The sequence below is a fragment of the Wasmannia auropunctata genome, unplaced genomic scaffold (assembly GCF_000956235.1).
Source record: "Wasmannia auropunctata unplaced genomic scaffold, wasmannia.A_1.0 LD335996.1, whole genome shotgun sequence".
NCBI classification, from domain to species: Eukaryota; Metazoa; Arthropoda; class Insecta; order Hymenoptera; family Formicidae; genus Wasmannia; species Wasmannia auropunctata.
Genome location: NW_012026894.1, coordinates 2881538 through 2887537, shown reverse-complemented (window position 1 = coordinate 2887537; position 6000 = coordinate 2881538). Strand labels below are relative to the sequence as shown.

Below are 6000 nucleotides of genomic sequence, written 5' to 3'. Positions count from 1 at the left end.
TTAATTTGGATGAAATTCGGCGTACCGCCGGATGGAGTAAATCTTCGGCGGTCTTTGCACGTTTTTATAATCGTCCGATCATTAAAGACTCGTCTTTTCAGTCCGCTATACTTAATGCCGATTAAGTTCTCCTTTTTCTATTTTATTGTGTCAGTTTTGTTATATTTTAATTTTGTATTTTCTGTTTTTCTTCACACGACTCCAAATAAAATGTTATGTCAGTAACTTTTATTTGCATTTACAAATCTGAGCTTTAAATTTCTACATATCCATCCGGACGAGACGTTGCATAATTGTTTAATTGAACGAACTTACCGTGAAGTTCGATTCCAATTATGCTGTCTCGTCCGGATGGACTATCCCACCCTCCCCTTTTTTCTTTTTCCCCTTATCAGATTTGTAGCTTTAAATATATGAAATTCAGTATCTATGTTCGCGCGGCATAGAGCGCGAGATGACGATCGAAGCTTTTTGAGCTTTGAATTTGCCTGTTGAGGATAACGCGACGGATCGCTACTACATATCCATCCGGACGAGACAGCATAATTGGAATCGAACTTCACGGTAAGTTCGTTCAATTAAACAATTATAAAGACTATAGCGGGAATTAGAACTACATGGAATGTTGAGGTGCTAACTTCGCACAGCACCCCAATATTAAAATTTCATAGTTCTGATTAGAGTTTCATTTTGAAGAGACGAAGAATTCCCTACAGTTTATAACAAGACTTCTACTTAATTTTGATAAATAGTTAGCCTATTTTTTAAATTTAAATTAAAAATTGTTATTAAGTAGAACTCTTGTTGTAAACTATAGGAAATTCTTCGTCTCTTCGAAACCAAGTGGCAACTCTAATCAAAACTATGGAATTTTAATGTTGGAATATTAACTTTACAAACGCTAAAATAAATATTCTTATTAAAATTATTATTAGGCATAAGATCCGATAATAAAAAATATAAAGATTTATTTATTCTGTGTGTCACATACATATGGGTCGATATTTATAAAAGTGTTGCAATGCCTTATATTAATCGTCTCTGTAATTTCTTCAATTTTTAATAACGTAATATAATAAAATGCCCTTTATGAGAAAAAACCTCGAGTACGCTCCTTATCACTGAATATTTGCGCAATATCGACTAGTCTTCATTGTACAAACACTCGCGCGATACCGACTGCACTCAATTCGATAATAAACCCCGTGTTCCCTTCCTTTACAGCCCGCGCATCAACCACTTCACATATAAACGCCGAGATTCTATTACGGCATGCTACGGCGACGGCAGCGGCGGCGGCGGTGGCGGCGGCGGCGCGGGGTCCTTAATTCCGCTCGCAGTTTCGTCGTACGTTATCATCGTGCCCGCCCGCCTATCCGCCCGTGCACAAAACGCGAGAGCGTTCAGACGTCGTGTTTAATGCTCGGGGCAGGAGGAACCTGGAACGCGATTAATCTCAAGGCACGAGAACTTGCTCGGTGCAGTTCCTTGCACTGCAGCGTACGGTTGTAACGATCGCGGCAGAGACGAGCGCATCCGATCCCGCGCCTCGCGCAGCGCGAAATTGTGGCAGCTCATCTCTCTACATGCCTCTCTCTCTCTCTCTCTCTCTCTCTGTCTCTATCTATCTACCTCTTTCTTTGTTGCGGCTGCATCCACCCTTCCCGTTACTTGTACGTGAAAAAGCGAATCACCCGGTCGTAAAGCTCCCGGCGAGCTGATTGTGTACCGGTGATAAAAAGAGCGACAATTAAAGGCGACTATAAAGGCGGCTGCGATCCAATGATCGCCCCATCAGGGTGTATACGCGATATCGCCCATGAATTTCAGCGAAATTTTTATGGATCGGCCGGGAGGAGGGGTGGTCGGCTAAGGGGTGGGGACGATTCCACAAATGTACGTCGTTTGCATTCAGCGACAATGACAAATTTAATAGCCGCGCGTTTCGCGGCCCGCCTGACAATTACGATGACACCCCGTACGCGCGAATAACGCCATACGTTTGGCCGGCCTGGTTATCGGGCGCGATAAAAAATGATTAGCGCGTGAAGATTACGTCGCGATGCGACACGGCTTTGCCATTTTCACGTTTCGCAGAGCGCGCGAGCTCGCGCGTTGTATATAAAGAGACCGTAGAAATAAAATTTTAATACACGCATGCAATATTTGCGCGTCGTCATGGATACGCCAATGCGGCACCATGAACGGCGCGCTCTAGCTTGCGCTCCAATTCTTGATTAGAAGACTGCACAGCCGATCCGGCTTTTATTATCTCATTGCGAATTTACACACATTGAAACGATCAATCGTTGATGATCGTTGATTTTCTATCAATCGACCGGCGCCACTTGTTTTACGCAATTGCAACAATATCGAGTTTTCCATTCGCAACTGCGATGGTTTTACACGGGCGGTTTGTGCTGTTAAAACCCTTGAACGCAATATGACGCGGACGACCTTCGTGACGGATTAGGAGCAAATCGGATTACAACAAATCAGCGGGGGCTTACTTCGCCGAAACATCATCAATTGCCATGCTATTCCATCGACCGATTATCATGTTGGATTTAATTGAAGAGCGCTCGAATTTACCCGGTCATAGAATTCTAGTTATTATCCTATATTCCTCTTGTGACTCCCCGTGTATAAAATATAATTTTAACTCACCGTTTCTAAAAAAGGGTTTTCACAAACTTACGATAAAATAAAAGCGTAGTAAATCGTTTAATAACGTTTTACGCAACGGACTTTTTGCGCCTTGTTACTTTTTCTCCAAGACGAGCCTTTTCCCTCCGCTTGAACACGGCTTAATCTGTTCCTTAACGACCTCGGCTATGGGGACACGCTCGATCGGCAGGTTAATTTGGCCGCAATGAAACCAGCCCCGGCCATTTCCCAGCGGATCCCAATACAAGGGATTTGGAACGAGCCGTAAGTCGGATTTTCGCTTAGCGATATCAGCTAGGTCGCACACCATTGATTGGTGGCACAATTCCAAAGTGCCCTTTAAAACTGTTCTATTGCCATCTAGAATGGCCCAAACTGTCATTCAACGGTATCTTTTTGTCGCCGTTTATTTTCTGGACGCGCGTTATTTAGTGGACACGCAAAGGATACTTTTAACCAATTTTTTTTTGCGATAACACATGAGAGTTGTAGTATATTGTTTTCTTTTCTCTCGTCAGTTTAATGTAAAATTTACGCGATTTGTAATAATGCGTAAAAAACGCGAATTAAGTTTCATATATCTATACGTATAATATATTCGGGGAATAGCTTGTATACACGATCGATAGTGTAATTTTGAGACGCAATCTGGATAGGGATGTGCGGCTTAATGATTACAAGATATTAGCTAGGTAGCCTGCTGCACGGCCTTTCTCAGAAAGTCCTTCATCATGTTCGACGTGAACACACCATATTTTCCAATATACAATCTCGGAAAAGGAATGAGGCCTGTCCGTTGATACATGGCACCACTCAAGGTGTATAAACGGTCGTAATTCATACTATTATCAGATCTGCCTGCGTGACTGTAAGCGGATAGCTTGTATAAGAATGAAAAAGGTACAGAGGAAGACAGAGGGTCGAAGGAGTGATAAAATAGTCAATAAAAGATAATTGATCGTTGACGATCTTTTGTCAATCCCCGATCATAATATTTTAGACTTTTAGAGAGATTGCCATTTTACATTTCACGTGACAGTCATATAATTCGACTTTGAATGTCAGACAGAAAACGAGATAAGGAAGAAAGAAACGGTGAATATAGAAGCTCACGCGCTCATAAAAATTGCAAAAGAACGTAAACGTGTTTCCTTGAACGTAAGAGCACGTCTTAAGGTAGTGGGCAGTATCTCGTGGATATCGATCGGTGCCGCTCCTAACGTGTGTCCAAATTTCTTCGCGCGCGCACAACAAAGATCGAAGTCCCGACGTGCTTGTGATTTATTTCGTTGGACACTTTCCTGGGAGGAACGTGACTGGAAGTACGGGTTAGCCAGTCCCTTAAATCACTGAAGCAGCACTGGAGAGTCGAAATCGGTATCTCGGCTGCTATATTCCGCGCACGATTGAGCCCGAATGGCGTTCCTACGATGCTCTATCATCGTGCCTTTGTCTTGTGGCTGCAAACGATAGTCCCCGGCAAAGTTGGAACCCAATATCGCCATCGAAAAGGAAACGAGATTCGAAATACGTGCGTGACTGTGGGAGAAAATCGCGCGAAAATATTTCCTCGTGCATTACCTCGACATTCCGTAAAAGGTTAAAGGAATTTTCGATTCTGGGAGGAGGCGGAAGAGGGGGTATTAAAATAAAATTTTGTATTGCATAAAGACTAACGATAGCTACTAATTGGTAAATATTCTCTTTTAGTCTTGTTTACACGACGTATTTTTATGTAGATTTAATAACGATAGAACTTTTTCGTGATATACGACCGTACCTCTCTTGCGTGAAGGCGGAAGAGGATACTAACGAGACGAAAAGATGAAACGGTCTTTACGGCAACATAGTGGGAGGTAAACTAAACCAACGTGATTTAACGACATCGTTCAAGATTTTAATACCTCGTTACGAAGAGTCCGATCTTTCGACTTTTTGCGATGCGACGTCTTTAGGGGGACTTCTTTGAGGCCCAACGTTACCTCGAAAAGCTCGTCGGGCGATTCATCTTTACAGCGACGAGCTAAACTTCATTAGTTAATTACGTGGCGGAACTTCACTAAGATTTTCTTTTCAAGATGCTGATCTTCGTCGCGCGAGACTCTCGTGCAACACGAGAATCTCTATGCGCGAGATGACGTCTCCACGCGGGTGCGGGGACGCGTTATTCGCAAGGAAACGAGTGTCCGATTTCAGAGGTCTTTCCGTGATTAAAGCCCTTCATTTAGCTGGCGCGAGAGCCGTTCGTTTCGTTCCGAAACACAAACGCAAAAGTGATAATGACGGAACGGCGGGGATAAGTATTGATCGCGCTCTGCGGCTGGCCAGTAGTTACGGGCCGGTGTGGTCAAACAGTCGTAATAGAACCGGTCGTGGTTAGCCAGTAGTAAGAGCGTACCTGCGGTCAGACAGTTAGTATCAGGTCCCGCTGCGGTCTGATACGAGCAACTGTTCTACTTCGTCATACTATGCTTCTGTTTTGTAACTTTTGATGGGTGTACCGTCAGTGTTATTTCAGCTCAAAAATGTAAATATTATGTATAAAAATATATATAATCTAACTATAAAATATTTTTTAAGAAAGAATAACTCTCTTCTTCTTTTATCTTTAGAATAAACTCGTAGTGTTTTTTTTATGAACAGTATTATTTTGTATTTTTCACAGTTTTAACAAACATTAGAAAAATAACAAAAATTTATCATCTGCACATTGAATGTCTGATACACAATTCAAGGGTATTTAATATTATATAAACATTATTATTACGATAACAAAATATGACGCCGGTAATGACAATATATAATAACATTATAAATTTGAAATGATTAAAAGGATAATATGGAACAGAAATTACGAGAGTCAAGTTGCTTGTCATGTCTCTTCAAACGGACGTCGCGTAGGAATAAAGTCGATTAAACGTTTAAGATTGAATTGATTACATGCATAATTACGATTTGAAAGTCACGTAATTAAATTTCTTACTTTGGAGAAAAACTGTCTGCCATCTCTAAATAAATTAAATTAACTTTTTTCATTCGACTACAGCTTTCCTTCGTGTCTTATTAGGAACAATTCCAATATTGTTATTCAAATTGTTATTTCATATATACTATAATATATACTATCATCATACTATATCATATATACTATAATAACAATATTGTTATTTCAATATTGTTATTTTCAAATCCATAATTAAAAACAAACAAGTGTATTGATAAATGTTTCATACATCTATTAGTTATTTTATTATTGTTACTTTATTATTAATAGAAATGTGTGTGTGTGTGTACAATTATTTGTACACTATATAATTAATACGATATATACAT

At 40.6% G+C, this 6000-nt stretch overlaps 1 protein-coding gene across 2 annotated transcripts in view; it reads left to right on the top strand.

Moving 5' to 3' along the window:
* Positions 1–6000, top strand: part of LOC105453706 (transmembrane and TPR repeat-containing protein 1-like) — a 122718-nt gene that overhangs the window by 46316 nt on the left and 70402 nt on the right. The window contains exon 1 of one of the 2 annotated variants that reach the window (XM_011695871.1): positions 11–564. The exons of the other annotated variant lie outside the window; for it this stretch is intronic. The gene's annotated coding sequence lies outside the window, so the exon portion shown is untranslated. Of the gene's footprint in view, positions 1–10; positions 565–6000 lie in introns of those variants that run through there. 2 annotated transcript variants of the gene reach the window in all.